The sequence below is a fragment of the Vipera ursinii genome, assembly GCF_947247035.1.
Source record: "Vipera ursinii genome assembly, chromosome: 2".
NCBI classification, from domain to species: domain Eukaryota; kingdom Metazoa; phylum Chordata; class Lepidosauria; order Squamata; family Viperidae; genus Vipera; species Vipera ursinii.
In genome coordinates this window covers 75,613,409-75,635,042 of record NC_139513.1, presented here as the reverse complement: position 1 = coordinate 75,635,042, position 21,634 = coordinate 75,613,409, and the positions used below count along the sequence as shown (strand labels likewise).

The window sequence follows — 21,634 nt, the reverse complement described above, 5'->3', positions numbered from 1 at the left end:
CTTGCACCACTGAGCACGCTAAATAAGAGTGGAAGCCTTCTGACCTTAGCAGAGTACCACTTTATAAATACAGGCAGTGTTTGTTTATCGACTGACTTGTGCAGCAACTGTTTGCCGTTATGACGATGATGAAAAAGTAACTTGGCAACCAATCCTTACATTTATGACCTTCGCAGTCTGTAAAGCAAAGAAAATCTGAAGTAAGATCATAAGCACTGTCAGAGTTTTATTTAATGATCACTTCGCTTAATAACCAAGTTGCTGATCCCAATTGTGGTCACTAAACAAGGACCACCTGTAGAGGAACTGTGTGATGGTATGTGAGAAAGGACCTTGGGAGACAGGAGAAAGATGTGCAGCCTAGGCCACGGACTGATAAGGGACAGCTCAGTCTGCAGATGGAGGGAAAGCATGGGAAGCTTTTCAGAAGCGACTTTCCTAGGCTTGCAAGAGTGACGTTAGCCCTTCAAGGTAATCCAAACAAGCACAATCAGGAGCATCAGAGGTTACAGTAAAGTGGGGCGCTCACTGCTGCTGGAGTTGGCTCACGGGAAGAAGACCTCTTCCCCGCCCTGTCAGTCTCTTAGTTCTGGTTTCAGAATAATTTTAAAATCTTAATCTGTGTCGTTTTAATGTTTTAATATTTTAACTATTTTTCTACTTGTTTTATAACTTGTAAGCCACCCAGAATCAGCTTATAGGAGAGATGGAAAGCATAAAAAATTAATAAGTAAAATAAACAGAATCTTGCAAGACGGGAAATATTTCTCCCCTCCTGTGTTTTTCATCTTAATCAAAGAAAAGAATACAGTTAATTTTGTTTCCACTTGGAAACCACTTCTGGATTTTGTGCTTGAGGTGGAAAAAAATGAAACTTTGACTTTGGGTTCTGCTGATTTTATAGCCTGTCATTATAGAAATGACTGGTATATATTATTATGTAAAAGTAAAAAGCTGAGGCTTATTCTTATTCTGCACCAAAACGAAACAGAAGTCAATGCTTTTTCTTTTTCCCCCTTTCCCCTATATTTTTTCCTCCTCTACTTTTCCACTATTTTCATTTTTCTTTGAATTTTATACTTTGATAAACTAATGCGAAATTTGGAACCAAATCCCACATAAAATTACAGATTTCTACTTCAGCACTGTACAAATGCTGAGTTATTTATCTGGCAAGGTAGACTTATTTTGTAACCTATGCCACCTGTTCAGCATTGCTATCCACTTAGCTGTATCCCAGAGTTGTTGTTTTTTTGTTTGTTTATCTGATAAATAGAATAGAATAGATTATTCTTTATTAGCCAATTGTGATTGGACACCCAAGGAATTTGTCTCCAGTGCATAAGCTCTCAGTGTACATACAACAAAGAGATACAACATAAATCATAAGATACAATCATAATCACCAAACAAAGCGATAGTCATAAGATACCAATAGGAGTAGGTAATAGGAAAGATGGGGATGATAATAGTAATACAGTCCTACTACATGGTTAGGTATCCTTAGGCATAAGACAGTGTTGTGAGAATTATGTACCGGTATTTAGCAGAGTGATGGTATGGGGGAAAAACTGTCTTTAGCTGCGCATCTCAGATACCTGATGCTGAGCAACTTGCAAAATTAAAAGCACAAAATCAATATGACAAACTAACCAAAAACATAACAATAATTTAATTGTTTCTTTTAAAAAAACCAAAACTATAAAGTAACAGCTGTTTTGGTACTGCACTTAATCCTTTCTCCCCATTAGCTGCACTCCAAGATAAAGCTTATAATCCTCCAGCTGACTGCCTTACAATCATGTTAGGTCAGACATGTCAAACACAAGGCCCGCGGGCCACAAACGGCCCGCCACATGATTGAATCCGGCCCGCACAACTCTCCCAGAAATTACAAAGGTCCGGCCCCCACCACCTTGGCGCCGGCCCGGCTGAGCACTTGCTCAGTAGGAGGCAAGTGCACTGGGCTGGTGGAACCCAGCACTATTTGCATCTTAGTCTCCTGCGGCTCCAAAAAAAAAGTGGAGGAGGAGGAGGTAGGAGGGAGTGAGGTGGGACGCGGGGGGGGGGGAGGACGAACAACACCCAGCCGGTGAGGGGGAGAGATGCCCAGACCAGCCCCAACCTCCGCAAGTGAAAGCAAGGGAGATTGCAATTGGCTCCTGCAATCTCCCTGCGGCCCGGCTTTCTCTTGCAGAAGGCAGGCTGAAGTGGAGCAAGGAATGCGAATCGGCCGATCTCGCGCTCCTAGGATCTCCTCTGCTCGGGTTCAGCTTCACTTGCTACAAGAGAAAGCAGGCTGAAACAAAGCAAGGGAGATTCCCTCGCTCCGTTTCAGCCTGCTTTGTCTTGTAGCAAAAGAAACTGAAACCGAGAAGAGGAGATCACTGAAGCGCGAGATCGGGCGATTCGCATTCCTTGCTCCGTTTCAGTCTGCCTTCTGCAAGAGAAAGCCGGGCCGCAGGGCTGCCTCCGTAGGTACTGCTCTAACGCGGAGAGGGAAGGACAGAGAGGGAGGGAAGGAAGGAAGAAGGAAGGAAGGAAAGAAGGAAGGGACAATGGGAGAGGGAGGGAGAGAAAAATAGAGAGAGAGGGAGAGAGAGAGAAGGAGAAAGAAAGAGGGAGGGAAACAGAGGAAGAGGGAGAAATAGAGGGAAAGAGAAAAATAGAGAGGGAGAGAAAGAGGGAGAGAGAGAAGGAGAAAGGGAGGGAAATAGAGGGAGAGAGAAAGGGAGAGAAAGAAAGGGAGAGAGACAAGGAGAAAGAAAGAGGGAGGGAAACAGAGGAAGAGGGAGAAATAAAGGGAAAGAGAAAAATAGAGAGGGAGAGAGAGAAGCAGAAAGAAAGGGAGGGAAATAGAGGGAGAGAGGGAAAGAGGGAGAGGGAAAGAGGGAGAGAAAGAAAGGGAGAGAGAAGGAGAAAGAGGGAGGGAAATAGAGGAAGAGGGAGAAATAGAGGGAAAGAGAAAAATAGAGAGGGAGAGAAAGGGAGAGAGAGAAGCAGAAAGAAAGGGAGGGAAATAGAGGGAGAGAGGGAAAGAGGGAGAGAAAGAAAGGGAGAGAGAGAAGGAGAAAGAGGGAGGGAAATAGAGGAAGAGGGAGAAATAGAGGGAAAGAGAAAAATAGAGAGGGAGAGAAAGGGAGAGAGAGAAGCAGAAAGAAAGGGAGCGAAATAGAGGGAGAGAGAGAAAGAGGGAGAGAAAGAAAGGGAGAGAGAGACAAGGAGAAAGAAAGAGGGAGGGAAATAGAGGAAGAGGGAGAAATAGAGGGAGAGAGAGGGAGAGAGAGAAGGAGAAAGGGAGGGAAATAGAGGGAGAGAGAAAGAGGGAGAGAGAGAGGAGAAAGAAAGAGGGAGGGAAATAGAGGGAGAGGGAGAAATAGAGGGAGAGAGAGAAGGAGAAAGGGAGGGAAATAGAGGGAGAGAGAAAGAGGGAGAGAAAGAAAGGGAGAGACAAGGAGAAAGAAAGAGGGAGGGAAATAGAGGAAGAGGGAGAAATAGAGGGAAAGAGAAAAATAGAGAGGGAGAAGGAGAAAAAGGGAGGGAAACGGAGAGGGAGAAATAGAGGGAAAGAGAAAAATAGGGAAAGAAGGAAAGGGAGAGAGAGAAAGAAGGTGAGGAGAAAGAAAGGGAGGGGGAGAGAGGGAGAGAAAGAGAAGGAGAGAGAGAAATTAAATTAGTAACATGATTGTTAGGTGAATCTGGTTTCCCCACTAACTTTGCTTCTCAGAAGGTTGCAAAAGGCGATCACATGACCCTGGAACAATATGACCATCATAAATATGAATCGATTGCCAAGCATCCGAATGTAAATCACATGACCCTGGGGATGCTGCAACGGTCATAAGTGTGAAAAATGGTCATAAGTCACTTTTTCAGTGTCGTAACTTTGAACGGTCACTAAGTGAATCATTGTAAGTCGAGGACTACCTGTACTTTATCTTTTTTTTCCCTTTTTTAGGGGGGGTTAAGTTTTTGACACGTTGCTGGGTGACATTGCCTTGTCCTAAAAGTGGTACAATGAATGAAAAGGTTGAAAAGCCCTGTTTTAGTATACTGGTACTATTTGGTTCAGAATATTTTTTTTCTTGTTTTCCTGCTCTAAAAACTGGGTGCGTCTTATGGTCAGGTGCGTCTTATGGTCCGAAAAATACAGTAGCTCGCACGCAAAACAAGCACGGCAGAGGAGCCCTTGTGTGAAAGAAGCCTGGCAGAGGAGCCGGAGCGGCTCCACTGCTGGGGGCGCGTCTTGGCTGGGGCCTTCCAGGATCCAAGCCGGGCGCCTCTGCTCGCCACTCCGGCTCCTCTGCCGGGCTTGTTTCACATGCGAGCTACTTTGCCGGGCGCTGCTGAGGGCGAACAGAGGCGCCCAGCCCAGATCCTGCAAGGCCCGGCCAAGAGGCGCCCCCAGCAGTGGAGCCGCTCCAGCTCCTCTGCCGGGCTTCTTTCACGCATGGGCTCCTGTGCTGGGTGCTTGAAGTGCAAGGATCACATCCAGGCAAGAATGTTCAGCTCACAGAAAATGAGATTCTGGGCATATGCCTGAAGTCACGAGAGATCTTTCTGAGCCAGCCCATTTTGTTGGAACTAGAAGCCCCACTCAAGATTTGTGGTAAACAGCGGTATAACATAAAATTATGGAAGACCTTCACTGATTGCTTCAACTGCCTACCTATCACTGCCGAGGGCAGAATCCTTTAATTCCAGGCTGTGTTACGGGTAATTTTGCAGGTGCTGGGTTTCTGCTGCACAGGGTAAAGCTGTAAAATGGAAACTGAAGTGGGATCCCCTGCTGCCGGTGTGGTTTTGAAAAGCTGGCATGGGTACAGAAGTGTGATTATGTGTTGAATTGCTGTTCAAGTGTGTGTACTTCAGGGGCACTCCTAGCCTGGGGAAAGTAAGTCTCTGGTCCTTTTTAGGAAGGTTTCCTGAATTTGAAGCCCTCTACCACACCAAAAAGGACATAGAAATACAGGTAGTTCTCATTTACCGACCACAATTGGGACCAGCCACTTGGTTGTTAAGCAATGCAGTCACTCAGTGAAACTGCAACTGACTTAGGTTCTTACTTCAGCTGCCATTTGCCACACAAACCTGAAAAAGTTCTAAATGCAAGGATTGGCTGCAAAGTTACTTTGTCACCACTGTTGTAACTGTACTGTTGCTAAACGAGGACTACCTATCTTACGGCTATGCAATGCTCATTGGGGTGCCTGCAAATGAGCCAATATCCGGCCCCACCCCACTAGGCTTTTTCGGGGGACTCGAGGCCGAAGGGGGAAGTTGGCCCTCTGGGAACCAGGTTGAGTGGCACTCTGCCTGCTTCAAGTGCACCTACCTACAAGGGTAACCCTGGTGTGATTGCTTGATTTGCTGGTATAGTAGAGCTGAGCGCTAAAAACTGTTTTTGTCACCCTGCCTGCCCCTCAGGGGCACTGCTGCCAACTTTCTTTCATTGAGTAAGCTGCGCTGAGTGAGCAGCATTGAGCTGGCCACGCCCACCTGGCCACGCCCACCCGGCCACGGCCACCTGGCCATGCCCTCCCGGCCCCCCGAGGGCAACCGTAATGCTGATGTGGCCCTCAATGAAATTGAGTTTGACACCCCTGTGTTAGGTCATGATTCAAATGGCCCTTTTCAGTTCCATTATTCATGAATTGGGATTTTAATAGTTGGAATGAGGCATGTTGCTGGCTGTATCAAGTTTTAATCACTACAGTCCAGTAAGTGGGAAATTGCTTGAGGTGCACTTTGATTCAAATTGATTCCAGCAACTATTTCCTGAATATATTATACAGAGAGTTTTGTTGGACCCTCTTAGTGGTGAACCATGTAGTCTGCAGTATTGTCTAAAATTTGAAATTTAAATACAGCTAGTCCTTAACCTATGGCCACAATTGAGCCAAAAATTTATGTTGCTAAGTGAGACATTTTGTTAAGTGAGTTTTGCCCCATTTTATGACCTTTCTTGCTGCGGTTGTTAAGTGAATCACTGCAGTTGTTAAGTTAGTAACACGGTTGTTATCTGGCTTCCCCATTGACTTTGCTTGTCAGGAAGTTGCAAAAGGTGATCACATGACCCCAGGACACTGCAACCATCATAAATATCAATTGCCAAGCTTCTGAATTTTGATCACATGACCTTGGGGATGCCGCAACAGTCTTAAGTGTGAAAATCGGTCATAAGTCACTTTTCTCAGTGCTGTTGTAACTTTGAACATTCACTAAACTAACTGTTGTAAGTCGAGGACTACCTGTAAATCAAACTTCAGCCCATTTCTCCCAGCAGGTGTAGAGAGGTATAGTAGTAAAAAAATTTAACTTTACTAAAACATAGATTCTGTGGGTGAAGAAGTTAAACGTGGTCTAGTAAGTTCCCCTAAAATAGGATGTGTGCCTGTACCATCACTGAAATTATTGGGTGTCAAAGGTATAATTTACAAGCATCATGTGGATCTTTGCTATTGGATATTCAGTTTGCTTGTATGTCAACTCATGCTTCCACCAGTCCAACATCAGGCACTGACATGTTTTCCTATGATGATTCAAAATTTTATCTAAAAGAAATGTCATGAAAAAAATGAGAAAAAAATGAGAAAGCATCATCCTCTTGTTTGGGACATCAAAATAAAAGCAATTTGTCCAAAATACAAAAATATTTCGCCTTAAGAATGTCAGTCAGTAGTTTCCCTTTTTACCCTTTATTGTAATATTGCTACTTCAAAGCAGGAGTAAAAAGAAGAGCCTTTTCCTGGAGGAATAATCCAGTAAATGTGAAACTTTGACCTGTGCTGAAGTGTGGGAAGAACTTCGCCGCCCTAAATGGAGGCCCAGAGGGACACACGCGCCCCTCCCTGCCTCCATTCTCATCGACAAAGGCTTTTTGTAAAGACGGCAAAAAGCTTTGCAAACAGAGGGAAGGCTTCGGTGCTCCAGGCCTTCCCTCTGTTTGCAAAGCCTTTTCCCACAGATCTTGTCCAGAGAACAGAGGCCTAAAGTACCATGAGATCATGCAAGATCAGTAGCACGAGATCTCACACTACTGATCTTGCAGTATTTTAGGTCTCCATTCTCTGCAACTGCACCAAAGACCTGAAGCACTGATCCTGGACAAGAAACTGAAGGCTCGCTAGATCTTCGCAAGTTGAGTGTCCACAAGCCCAGTGCCTGTTGAGACCCGCCCAGGGTAGGGGGAAATAGGCAGGGTGATTGTTGCAGTGTCTCTGCGGTTTTTCCGTAAGGGTGAACAACTGCCACGGTGCTGCAACATTCATAACTTCAGGACTGTGTCGTATGTACTTGGGGGAGCTATGATGTTGTAACTTCAAACAGAGGCCCATAGGGACATGCGCACCCCTCCTGGCCTCCATTCTCGATGGTGAAAAGCTTTTTGCAAAGACAACTGGAGCTTATAGAGATGCCATCTCTTGTCCCTGCAGGCGTTGGCAAGCCTTTGCTCAAGGTGAAACCAGGGCAGAGAGGCTGGAGAGTAGACAGCTCCCTTGATCATTGAGATCTACATAAGGTAAGTGACCCGGTCGTGTAGGATGGGGAGAAGGGAAAGAATGAGATACTTCAGTGGGTTGGAGGAGGTCTTGGGTGGTTAGAAGCACTAGGCCCCCCGTGGCCTTCCCCACCCTGAGATATCTCGTGCACTTAACAACCGTGCATTTGATTAGCGAATGCGTGTGCGAAAGCAGGGAGTGATCACATTCAAGTTACATCATTCACTCCTACAAATCCTCACGTTGTGAATGTAGTCATCAGTCTCCATTACATTTGTAACTCAAGGATTACCTGTAATGGCCTGCATGGGTGGTAAAGGGACCTTTCTGTGTTTAAAAAAAAATCTCTCCTTTTCCTAGACTGGAATATTGAGACTATGATTCCTTATTGCCAGCTGAAAATGTTTGTGGTACCTAACCTGCAATATATTTTCAGCAGTATTGGCAGAGTGCTAGAGAATGGGGGTGGGGGTGGGGGGGGTGGTTAGGTATTATTCTGCAGGATTTCTCATTAGATTAAAGTTAAAGACTTTCTTAAGTTTAGTGTGCCTTCTAATGACTACCTGATTCGTCCATGTAGTTTCTTGGCAATAATATAGAAGTGGTTTGTCAGTACGTTGGACATTATGAGGGCCATTTGGTGTAGTGGTTAAGGTATTGGCCTAGAAATCAGGAGGCTGTGAGTTCTAGATTTCCTTAGGCATGAAAACTGGTTGGGTGACTTTACAACAGTCACTCTTTTTCAGCCCACCCCACCCCAAAAAGAAGCTGTGGGGGAGGAAGGAGTATTACATATATATGTTGCCTTGCGATATACAGAAAAAGTGGCATAATGATAAAATGTTTCAAAGTACAGATTGTGCAAAGAAGCAGAAGAAATAATAGCTCGTTTACTCAGCTTGTGCAAGAAGATCACATAAACTGATCATAAACAATTACATAACAAAGTTGCCAAAATCATTCCCTGGAACATCTTAAAAATTATCATATACCAGTAGGGAAAAACTGGTGTAAACATATAATAGAAAAAGTCATTGAAAAAAGGAGAGGTTAAAATATTGTGGGATTTCCCAATATAGTCTGAGAAAATCCTGACTCATAACACACCAGATATAACTGTGATTTAAAAAAAGGAAAGTGTGGATAATTGATGTAGTAATAGATAATAGAAGACAAAGAATTTGAGAAGATCACAAAGTATCAAGATATGAAAATCAAAATTGAGTGATTATGGCATAAATCAGCCATTGTGGTTCCAGTCAGCACACTTGGATAGCATTTAGAAAATCCATGCATTTGCACAATTTCCATCTTCAATTACAAAAGTACACTCTGCTTGGATTTGCACATATACTGTGTTGATACATTACAGTATCCTAGTTCTTGGAAAAAACTTGATGTGTATCAAGGCCCACACCAGAGAACTGGCAGCTGTGATTTCACACTGTTGTTAACAGATAATAATTGATTAGATTTTCAGTAAGACTGGTACTGACCATTTAATTCATTTCAAGTGATAGATTGGTTGTTCCTAAAGTAGCCCATCCTATCTCAGGTCAGTTTAGGTATAACATAGCCCAAGTTTAAAATGCAGTTAGGAAAACCAGAGAGCTCTGCCATTTTGTCAGCTAGCATGGAAAAAAAATCTAATGGCAGCTATAGATTTGACTATTTTTTTAACTATGCAGGATAAAATTTGCAGAAGAATTTTAGGTACAGTGAGGAGATAAAATGCATTGTATTTTACAAAAAAAGATGTAGGAGTTCCAAGCTTCACTACTTCTTCTAATGCTCATGAAGGAAAATTTACAATGATAATAAGGAAATATTCCTATTACAGTACAAAGAATACCATTACAAACCTTAAATGGATATATTGAAGGAGTTTTGCACAAAGGAAGGATTAATGCTAAGAAATAATGAGACCTCTTCCTAGATGTGATGGAGCTGATTGAAGGGATGAGAATGGAGAGAAGTACAAGAGATTAATTCACTGTTCCTTTTTATAAAATAGTTGTTAAGCCAATCAGATAGCTAAAACAGCTCACAAAACATCATCAACATTCAACATCATCAAATAACTGTAAGAATAGAAAATAAGATGGATCAAACAGTAAAACTAAGACTCCCTTCCAAATTTCTGAAGCTGTCTCAAGACAAGTGAGTAGAGGCAATCGGAGGGATGGATGAGGGAGACACCAGTAACCATGTGTTTCCCAATCATAAGATTAAAACTGAGCAACTGTCATGGAAGAAGGGATGGGTTCTTACCAGAACAAGCTGTGCCCAGTTCCCATCTCCTAATCAAGGCAAAAGATTTCTTTAATTTGAGGATGGAGAAAGCTTCCAGATCTGCATTCATTGGGGACCCAGCCCGGAGGATGTTATTATTTTACCCTGTCCCATGTTATATCCAGTGATGTTTCTGGGTATAGATTAATGCGTGGAGCTCTGTCACAGCTTTGTGTTTGAATTCTATATGTGATCCCAGAATGAGGAACAAGAGTAAGAGGTTTTATTGGAGCTGAACCTGCCATCAAAATGAAAGTTAAAATTCATCCAGCAGCTGTTCCTATCAGGAATGCCAAATATCCCAGTCATATAAATACTGAATTAACTTTCCAGGTCAGGTAGTAAGTCATCTTGTGAGTGGGCAGCAAATGGACCTCCTCTGATACATCTGTCAACCCATTAAATGTGGACAACGTGAGCACACTGCTGTACTTCAAAGCAGAATTGTTGGGGAAACCCAAATATCTGACAAATTGTTGCTCTTGGTAAATGAGAGAAAAGGGTACTGGACAGTTGACTTTACCTTGGAAAACAAACCTGCATTTCTACCTGTAAAATGGTTCAGCTGTACCTTGTTGACAGATGAATTAGAGGAAGTCAGTTTCTGCATGCTAGATTAATTAACTGGTTCATTTATCTGTCTAAACATTACATGTTTTTAGAATTCCATTCTAAGAGAGAAAAAGGTAGGATTTTCATGCTTTTCTGAAACTACATGAAAAAAGCCACATTTGTTGTCAAGTGTTTCTCATTTTTCTTTATCTTAGCCTAACATTAAAACGTTCTGTGCCAATATCCTGAGGTAGGGCTTATATTAGTCGTATGCAAAAAAAAATATCAAGCTAGGACATATTTTCTGGGTGGTTATTATTTTCAGGAAACACGGTACAGGTCTCATAAACCAGACTAGAAAGCTCTGTATTAAAACGAGAGAAAATGAAATTGGTTGGGCTTGTATTTGAGGAGGAGAGGTCCCCAGGGCTTATGGAGCAAAGGAACTGGATGAGGCTGTTGGCAGGCCCAGAGGAAGGGAGAGATGCTTTTGGAGGAACTGGAAGCGGCAGCAGCCTGCTCCAGGGGAGAAAAGGAGCAAGGCCCCTTTAAGGAAAAGGTAGAAGAGACAGGATCAGAAAAAGGAAAGGAGACAAAGATGTCGTGCAGGAATACAAGATTATTTGAGGGCTAATTCACATGGAGCTCCATTTCCATCTGTCCAGTTTGCCATCGTTCGCTCCCTAGAGACTAAAATGGACGTTCTGAAACTTGAGCTGGCCACAAACAAGGAATGTACTGTATATCAGAGGTGGTGACTCTTTGAGAGCTGTGTGCAATGAAATTTCATTTTGATATATGCCAATTAGTATACATTCAAAGTGACAATAAAGTTATTTCTATTCTGTTCTATTCTATTCTATTCTATTCTATTCTATTCTATTCTATTCTATTCTATTCTATTCTATTCTATTTTTAATGCAGTCTTACCAAGTTCACTTTTGTCCAGTTTATCTGTAAACCAGAGCAGTTGGATGCAAATGTGATGAATTTTACAACTCCAGAAATTTGCTTAAATGTGTATATTTGTGGACAGCATGTACAAAACTGCGTACATTAAACTCCATAAGGATGCGTTTTTTGAGTAAAAATTGTTTTACAAAAATTGAACACAACTGTTGGACTGTAGGAACAGATCTCTTGATAAAATATGCATATTAGAAAAAGGGCATGTAAAATCTATCTAGAGGAGAAAGTACACACAAAAATATGTAATAAAGCAAAAGCCCCGCCAGGATGTGCATAATTTTCCTGTGCTGAACTTGGGGAAATAAGACAGAATGAATTTAAAATGGGAAAACTAAGCTCAAATTCCTCATGCCCACTCCGACTTTAAGATTAGTCAGGCATATTTGGTTCTACATCAGGCATTTGCATACCATTAATGGATTATCTGCCCACATTGGAAACAATTGGGCAGATCTGCTATCCCTGGTTCCTTTCACTGTGGATGTGAACCATCATGTCAGTTTACAGATTAATCCAATTACCAAAGGGAGACCAAGGCTTTTTCAGGCAGAGTCAAAAATGTCTTTGGAGTCTTCCCAAAAAACAGCCAGCCACAAATTATCTACTCTCATTGGTCCATCTCTCCCACTACTGCTCCTCTCTCAACCTTTATATTGGGCATTTACTGTCAAAATTCTCTGTCACAAACCAGGTCTGCTTTTCCTCTTTCTCCCCTTAATGTGTTGCATCATTGCACATTAAACATTGTTAGACGGGTTGTCCCCTGACACCACTGGATGACATCGCCAGGGCTCGTTGCCTTGGAAGAGTGAGGAAGATTCTCAGGGATGACTCACACCCTGGACGGTATCTCTTTACTCTCCTACCATCCGGTAGGAGATACAGGAATATAGCCAGCCGTACCAACAGGCTGAAAAATAGCTTTTATCCGTGGGCTGTTAGGCTTTTAAATGGGACATAATCTCTGTGAACTTATGCAGAATTGACTTGGGAGGCCGGTGTGTGGTGTAGTTGGTTCACATGGTGTGGTAGGATGGAGGGTTTGTTGTCACTGTGTGTTGGGGGGAGAGAGCACGGGGGGGGGAGGCTCAGCTAATCTCAATGTACACAAGTTGTACTTTGACAATAAAGGATTATTATTATTATTATTATTATTATTATTATTATTATTATTATTATTATTATTATTATTATTATTATTTAGAAGGGATGTGGCCTTCAGATGCAACTATGAGCTTTTCCTTTAAAATTTTTATTGTCTCCTCTACCACCACCACCCAAAAGAGGTGTTCATTTTCAAACCCATTAAAGGGAAGAAAAAAGGAATGTGATGTGGGGAATGTCTGCATTTGAAACAAAGATTTTAATTTCCAAAAGGTTCTGGATATGGGAAACCTACAAATCTTATTAATCAAGAAGGGTTTTTTTATAATAACAAGACTTCCCCAGGCAAACCTCATCTCCATGTCAAATATTCCTTTCACATTAAGGAAAGGCTGCTGTTTTCCGACAAAAGACTGTATTAAATTGTTTGTTTCATCTTAGTCATCATCCCTGATGCTGAGACAAATATTTCTACTCATTTTTTTTCACAGCCACTCTGCTGAAGACAGAAGGCTTTTTTTCAAGGGGGGGGGCAAATCCCCATTTTAAAAAAACCTACAGTAGTGTCATTCCCAGTTACACAGAACAACCCACACACAACGTTTACAAGCAGTTATTTCATTGCTTGCTTATAAAGCCTCAAAATGTCACTCCTTCTGTTCTTGGAAAGTAATTTCATTAATTACAAATCACCTGTATGAGACACACCCGCAGAACAGTCTTTCCAATTTGGTGTCACCCAGGTGGATTACAAGCATCAGTGTTCTCAGTCTGTAATCTGTGATGGGTACAAATTGCACACAGGTTGGGGAAATAGAGGTAGATTAGTGTGTGGCAACATGGAATTTTACAGAAGCTTGTCATTACATTACATTTATTTTACATGTTTGATTGCAGTACAAAACTTCTTCTGTATCAAAAATTTTCAACGTTAGAAGTAGCTTTTAATCCTTTTTACTTGTACTTTCCATGAATGTACATTAACTCTTACCGGTATCTCTTGCTAAGTTGTATTTCCTTGTCTCTACACTAGGGGTGATGGTATCCCAAATTTGCAACTTTTTAATATAATTTTACAGCAATTGGAGACTAAACTCATAAATTGCATTCCAAACTAGTCCAAAACTTCTATGTATTTAAAAATAAAACAGAATGATATAGGCTGCAAAGAAAAAAAGGAAAACATGTAGTTCAATAACATTTCTCTACTTTTTTTAACCGTAGTAAAAATAATTATATCATGGTTATACAAATTCAATTATTCAAATTTTAAACAACAAAATTAACCTGGGACCACATTTATCCATTGTTTGCAGTCTCAAGGCTGCAAGCTTTATTTGACAAAATTAAAGCCTTGCCTTTGTGCTTATTATAGCAATTTAATTCCGCCTGCCTTTGAAGACTGTCTCAGTTTTTCCTGCCTTCTCAGTCTTCTATTCATTTGTTAATTCTGAACTGGTATGATGCAGTAATTGAGATCTCAAGCATTCTGACACCCATCTTCCTACAAATCTAGCATGTTGGTACCTAAGCATGTTTGATTTACCGAAGTCTCTGGGTTCAAGAGCATCAGCGTCTGAATAAGACCAATGGCAATTGGAATTGGGTTTTGTGCTGATTTGAGACACAGGAGAAGTTCTCTATTCAAGATATAGGACTTAATCAGGACTGAGGGAGAATGCATGCCTGCACAGAGAGCCCACTGTTGCCTTCTGTAAGAGGAGAGAAGTGTCAGTTGTTTACACTTCGTTCCAGTGGAATATTATGTTGACTAATAAAAGAATTCAGTTTTCATCTATTGTCACCTTTGAGATATGTATAGGCAAAGCTAGAATTAATAAACATGATTGCTTCTTATTCTCCTTTTACACAGAAAGCCACTCAAAACTCAAGCATCGCTGCTCATCTCAGATAAAGATAGTTGTGAAATTTAATGCTCTGGTAACCTTTACAAAACCTTTTTCTCCTTTGCTGTCCATCAACAAGAGTGGCTGAGAGCTTTTTAACGGTTGCTAATTAGCCCGGTAAAGATGGGATTAATATTTATTTTATTCAGCTTCCCTCCTGATGGGATATATCAGCAATAATCCAGCCTCAGACAGCCTATGGCTCAGAAGTCCCCCTGGGTAGATGTGATTGGGAGAATGGGATACAAGGTTCCTGGACCATTTTTAAGTACAAAGAAATACCTTGTTTGCCTCATTGGGAAGTATGCGGTAAAACTGCCTCAAAGAATCAAGAAGTTTTAATTAGTTCCCAAAGAAATAAGCCTCTCATCCAGGAAGCTGAGCATCACCAAAGAATGAAAACCATGAATAAGGGTCACTTAGCCCTCTCCATCTTCACAGTTTCTCATATTCCTGCTCTTTAGTTGAGGAATAAGAGAAAGGGAGACTTAAATCTTTCTGTTTGCTCCCATTTAAGCTATTTGCTGCTTATGTAGGCGTGAGTATGAGAAAATGGTGCATTTGTGCGCCCACCTAATATGCATTTGATCTATGTGCAGTTGTATATATGATGTAGGAAGACTCACAATGCTACTTATTTCCATTGGTGAGTCTGTGTCTTTGATTCTACAGACTACTAGCCTATTGCTCCCAATAAATTTTTATCAAGACAAACACATTCTTGCAAATGGAAAAATTCTCCATTTTGGATTTATATGAAGCCTTCCAGGGAAAAAGGACAAAGATTTCAAGTTTATTCCAATCTTACTGTGGAACTGTTAGATATAACATTTTGGTATAACCTATTGTGGGGAAGGAAATTTAACATTATCATAGATGTTAAAACAATATTTGCTCTTCTGCCATTAAGTTGAGAATTGGAGAAACAGTGAGACTAGGTTAAGCTTATCCATGATCATTTTAATTGTGTGCTGTTGGGATTTACATAGAATGGTTTATTTTCAGGCTAATACCCTGTTACTTTGAAAACTATAGATTTCCTTTTGTCACAACAGAAGTACAAAGAAAAGCAACCAAATCGTTCCAGTTCATTAATATCAGATAGGTTCTGCTGTCCTTCCTAAAAGGAAGCCAATATCTTCCATTAATGGCTTTATGCTAACATCTGCTCATCATTCTCTGTTTCTTTCTCGGAAAGCGGCTGGTAGCTGCTTTTAAATTTGACAAGGCATGAGTTTTCCTGAGCTGCCAATTATTTCATGTGGAGTGCCTTAACTGATGTAGGTCTTAAATAAATAGCAGTAAGGGAGGGGGGAGAGATAGGGTGGTTATGCAGATGAAGATTCTAGGGGAAGAGATTACAATCACCTTGCTAATTAACAATTTTAATGTGTTAAAACACCCACTGAGTTTATTCAGACCTTCTGAAATACCCTGAAATCTAGTGATGTTTCTAGCTTCAACTGTCTCTGTTGTGATGATGAGGACTTTTTTTTGTAAAATATTTACTTTGAGATCTGTAATGGAATGATCCGTGAGGTTAAAATACTCTCCAATTACTTTGCCCTTATCTTGAATCCTGATATCATATTTATGTGCATTAATTCTTTTTCACAAGTCTGGTCTGTTTGTCCTACATAGACTCCAGAGGAGTATTGAGGGTTGCTGTTGTTAGTTGTGAAGTCGTGTCCGACCCATCGCGACCCCATGGACAACGTTCCTCCAGGCCTTCCTGTCCTCTACCATCTTCTGGAGTCCATTTAAGCTCACGCCTACTGCTTCAGTGACTCCATCCAGCCACCTCATTCTCTGTCATCCCCTTCTTCTCTTGCCCTCAATCTTTCCCAGCATTAGGCTCTTCTCCAGTGAGTCCTTCCTTCTCATTAGGTGGACAAAGTATTTGAGTTTCAACTTCAGGATCTGGCCTTCTAAAGAGCAGTCAGGGTTGATCTCCTCCAGGACTGACCGGTTTGAATGTCTTGCAGTCCACTATTGTGGGTAGATGGTGGCAAATACCACATTAGAGGAAGAACACAAAAAGGCTGCCTAGTTTTGTTACATTTTTGGCTATGATAGAAGAGCTTTCATCTTACAATCTTCTTTCTTTCTGTTTTTTTTTTGTTTTTTGTTTGGTCTGGCTACATACTGTGTATGAATTTATTTTAGGTTATTTTCAAGTTTCATCCTTTGTTAATGGTTTTAATTCATGCTAAAATCAAAATCAGAGGGCTTCCTTTCTCTATGAATTCTTCTCTAGTCACAGCTTACATTGTGGATAATCAAGATTTTTTTCCCCAAATTATCCTAGTTTAGCATCTGCAAATTCGATCAATCTTCATTCAGTGGCCTGGTAAATTTCTGTTTTATGATACTGGTTCTCTTCAATTCTTGACTGCTTGTATAAAATCTCAGAAAGTAGCAATCATTGATGAAGATACAAAGGTATGGAGAAACATTTACAACCAAGTCCATACCCAAAGCCTACTATCACATCTTCCACAGTGACCTGAGCTCTTCTTTTGTAGATCCTCAGTGAAGGGTTGAGATGGAAAATATAATAATGGTCATCATAGCCTAACTTAACTTCTTGGGTTGGTGCCAGCTGCTGATAACTCTGCCATCTCCTGATTATCCTTTCTTAGGCCCTGAGATAGGAAAGCAGGGATCCCTGGAAGACTTGGTTTAGTTGCCCACCTCCTTGCTGCATTTCCACAAATCCCAGATCTCCTGACCTTTGTTGAGAGCTGTGCATTTCCCAGCTCCCAGTTGAGTTCCCAAAATTATTTGAGATCTGGGCACAGGGCAGTGTCACTTGTATATTTAATAAAGTGAATGAAAGATTTCTCCAGCACACACTACTAGTAGGCTTCAGCCTGCAGTAATATGAATTTTAAATAATAAATATTGTCAGTAGTTTCCCTTCCTTTGCCAATTAATTTGATCTGAAAAACTCTTTATCTACCTATCTATCTTTTAGAGGTAGATTAATTAGAGACACTAACCTTGTTCCTCTTCTGGGTTCTTATTAGAGATTGGCTATGAACCTTTTTTATTATTTAAATGACCTTAGTTCTTAGCTTTGATTAAAGTAAAAAAAAACCCTAGCCAATGATTTCCCATTTCTTCTGATATAGCATAATAAAAGCTTGCTGTAATCAGAGATCTACAGAGGATTATCTCCTTAGACATAAACCCCAAAGGGTAACATGCTTTGATACTTTGCTGAAAACTGTCAGAATATGTGTGCTGTCCCACTCAGACACAAACACACACCACCGGTGTAAGGAGTCTTCATTAAGGCTTCCAAACCTGACTTGCATTCCCCAGCAATTCCCTGTGCCGGCACCAGCTCAACCCCAATGAGTTCCACATGCTATTCAAATGAACCCAGCACTAGTTTGCAAGGCAAGTCCACTAGGCAAAAGTAAGTTCCTAAGGCAAAGGCAAGTTCCAAGACAAAGACAAATCCATAGGCAAAGGCAAGGCAAGGCAAAGACACAAAAACACACAGCAAGGAAGCAAATATGTTGTTCTCAGCATCGCCTCCATCTGTCTGCTCTGCTAAATAGCTAGCTTCTGGTGCAACCCATCAAGAAGGGCAGGTTTTTGCCACTGAATTGGATAGAAACACATAGGTAAGCTCATACAGATAGTCCTTGACATACAACCAGTCACTTAGAAGCTATTTGAAGTTATGACATACTCCCCCAAAGTTATGTACAATCAGTTTCATGGTTATGGCAACTGCAACATCCCCGCAGCCATTCACCATTATGACCAACAACAGGAATGCTACAGTACCCATCCCATCCCACCCTGATGGGTACCTGCAGTCACTCATCCACCCAAGGAAGATCAGGCTGGCTGTAGTGGGTGCAAATCAGCTGGAGCTTGCAACCCTTCAGCTTCCTTCTTACCCAGCAGCCAAGGGATGATCAGGCTGGCTGCAGCTTGCAAGCCTCCAGCTGTTTTTCTATCTTACAACCAAGGGGAGATCAGACTGTCCGGAGTTTTCAACCTCCAAAAAAACCAGCTGAGTGACCCTGATTCCATCATTCTCTCTCAGCTCTAGGAAGGAGGTAGTGGCAAACAATTTCTGAAAATGTTGTCAAAAAACCTGCAGGGACTCATCCAGGCGGTCCTCAGGAGTAAAGATTGACTTGAAGACACACAAACTCACAAAAATAAAAATGGAAGGAGTGGTAGAATTTCAAAATTGAAGAACTGCTAACCCTACTGAAAAGACCTACGTACTTCTGAATGCAATAGCTGTTAAAAACCATAAGAATAATTCCAAACAAAACCCTGTCCAATAAAACACCTTATTCTGATCAGGAACAGGAGGTAACCCACTCATCACAGGACCTCTGTGAACTTGAACAATAGCAAATAATTTGTTCTCCTAGCTTTAGCCATGAAACATTATCAATCATAACTGCAGCTTTGGTAGCCAGGGACCGAGAGTTTGATATAATTAGCTAAGCTAGTAAAGTTAGGTATTCCAGAACTATCCGATCTTGCCATGGTGGGAAGCAGATTGCTGAATAAAACAAACATGATTTTAATTCAGCAGGGATTTTCTTTGTACTTAACTAACGTGGCATTTCTGTAGTTGTACAGACCATACTTTAATGGGAAAAACCTGCCTAATGAAGAGAATGATAAAGGCTTCATAGCATGGGTTCGGGCAACCTGAAGAACCATCTCACCCCAATAAGATTGGCCTGGCCCACTTGTTCCAGCAGAAGGGGCATATGGCAGACCCTGTTGGTCAAGGAATTCCAGGAGGCAGGGTCCAGGAGAAAGGCCTTTCCTGTCATGGCTCCTGCCCTCTAGAACATCCTACTCCTCAAGGTGAGGTCCGCCCCCAACCTCTTGGCCTTTGAGAAGAGCCTCAAAACCTGCCTCTGCCAACTGATCTGGGGCCCAGATGGGTTCCACATTCAATTTTGGATGTAATTAGTGGACTAGGAAGAAGAGCTTGCTGTCACCCCATTGTATTCTGGTTTCTAACATTTAAAATCTGCTAATTTTAACACTTGAGTGTTTTAAAGTTTTGGTGTTCCTATTTTTGCTTTTTTGATGTTGTAAGCCACCCAGAATCACCTTACAGTGAAATGGGCGACATATAAATTTAATAAATAAGAAAATAAGTCTCAATTAGCATATATTTTCTATAAAGATCTCAACCACATTATGGGAAACATGTAGCATATTCTTGAAGCTATTCTCCAAAGCATTTAATAGGGGGTTAGATTAATAGAAATTCTGCAAAATATAGATGACTTTGTAAGAAATTCTAATTTTTCACTTTTTTTGGACTGTATACAAAGAATGCTATCTCTTATTAAGTCAGGTATTGCAGCTCATCTACCTTAATCTGTGGTGATAGTTGCCAACACTTAGAAAAGCATCGGATCTGGAAAAATGCTCAACCTGTGAAGGAACATGTTACAACTGATTACATCTGGAAGTAAGCTTATTTTGTTTCCATGAGCTTTCCATTTATTTGGAGATTATTTCAAAAGAGTCATACATGTACACAGTGGGATAGAGTTTTGATTTTCTCTCCCCAAGAGCCCAAATCATTATATTTTGTGTCACATCGCACAGCATTGTACTAAACTCCAAAAACTTAGTTAACCTTTTCAGAAGCAAGAAAAACTGTCCCACAAAAGACAGTGAGGAAAAGCAGCATGGTTTCCTTCCATGCATGTATTTCCAAACTACCCCATATTTTTGAAACTGCCTTCCTTTCCCTGGAGATAATCAGAATCTGAACCCAAGATTTTAGGTGCAATTCCTAATTTGAACTGGCCTTTTAAACAACTACATTTAAGTTGATGTTTGTTTTTTATTTAAGGTTCTCTCCTTTAGCTGTCAGTTTTAAATTTGCTAGTCTACTCTTACATCACTGAATACCCAAAAGTTTCATACTTTTTCTGTTATGCTAATAGATTGCCTTTCTTTCCATCTTCTTTGCATCTTCTTAAAATGTTATCTTCAGTCATATACTAAGGCAGTGAGTTCCATCAGCCAGTGGCACTTTGTCAAAGAACACTTCCTTTTGTTAAAATTGAGATCGATTTTATTCATCTTTTTGTTGTATTAGGGGATCACAAGAACAATAGCTCTCTGTCTGCCTACTCTGTACCATTCATTAGTTTCTCTGCTCATCTTAGCAACTATCTTATTTATTTCCTCTGTAAAGGAAGCAATCTCTTTTATTTTCAGCTCTTCTGTATATGACACACACTCTAGGCCTTTAATCATTTTCATCACTTTGCTCTGAGACTCTTCCAGTTTTTCAATATCCTTTCTGAACAACTTAGACCAGAAAGACTCTCATTCCAATCTTGGGTGGTATTTTGACTAAGAATAATAATAATAATAATAATAATAATAAGAAGAAGAAGAAGAAGAAGAAGAAGAAGAAGAAGAAGAAGAAGAAGAAGAAGAAGAAGAAGAAGAAGAAGAAGAAGAAGTAGTTGGAAGGGACCTTGGAGGTCATCTAATCCAACCCCCTGCTCAGGCAGGAAACCCTATACCATTTCAGGCAAATGGCTGTCCAGTCTCTTCTTAAAAACTTCCAGTGTTGGAGCATTCACCACTTCTGGAGGCAGGTTGTTCCACTGGTTAGTTGTTCTAACTGTCAGGAAGTTTCTCCTTAGTTCTGGGTTGCTTCTCTCCTTGACTAGTTTCCATCCGTTGCTTCTTGTCCTGCTTTCAGGTGCTTTGGAGCATAGTATTTTGATACACATTTACTAGTAAATTCAATCCCATGCATTTGGTCTGGAGGGCCTGTCTGGGAAGGGACACAGGTAGTAGTATTGTCCTGGCCTCCTGTACCACTGCCCTTTTAATGTTGAATTAGAAGAACTGCAAAAGGATTGAAATTACATCAGACTGGAGGCAGTTACAGCCTCCAGGTAAGCACTGATTCTGAATGTGTGGGCTCCCAGAGTCACAGAGGATTCCAAAGCATTTTCTCCAGCTGTGGAACACACTGCCGTGGGAATTATGCTGGGACCCCCACTGTCCCTCCTTCTTCGGAGATATATCAAGGTTTTCCTTTTCCAGAGACTTGTTTGAGTTCTGTTTGGGACTTCTGTACCTGCTGTTGTAATCCTTTTATGTTTTCTTTTGTTCTATCTTGAGCACCTGGGAGTAGAAAGGTGTGGTATACATTACTGTAGCAAAAAGGAAGTTATAATTTCCTTTTAGATTTCCCATTCATCATGGAAAACTCATCATGGAAGGCTTTAGTGGTTCTTAAATGTTCAAATCATATACCACATCATAAATATC

At 41.0% G+C, this 21,634-nt stretch overlaps 1 protein-coding gene across 3 annotated transcripts in view; it reads left to right on the top strand.

The window, feature by feature from the left end:
- CPLX2 (complexin 2) overlaps positions 1-21,634 on the top strand; it is a 152,772-nt gene that overhangs the window by 61,102 nt on the left and 70,036 nt on the right. For 2 of the 3 annotated variants that reach the window (XM_083352281.1, XM_083352282.1), the window contains one exon: positions 7,437-7,522. The exons of the other annotated variant lie outside the window; for it this stretch is intronic. The gene's annotated coding sequence lies outside the window, so the exon portion shown is untranslated. The remainder of the gene's footprint in view (positions 1-7,436; positions 7,523-21,634) is intronic. 3 annotated transcript variants of the gene reach the window in all.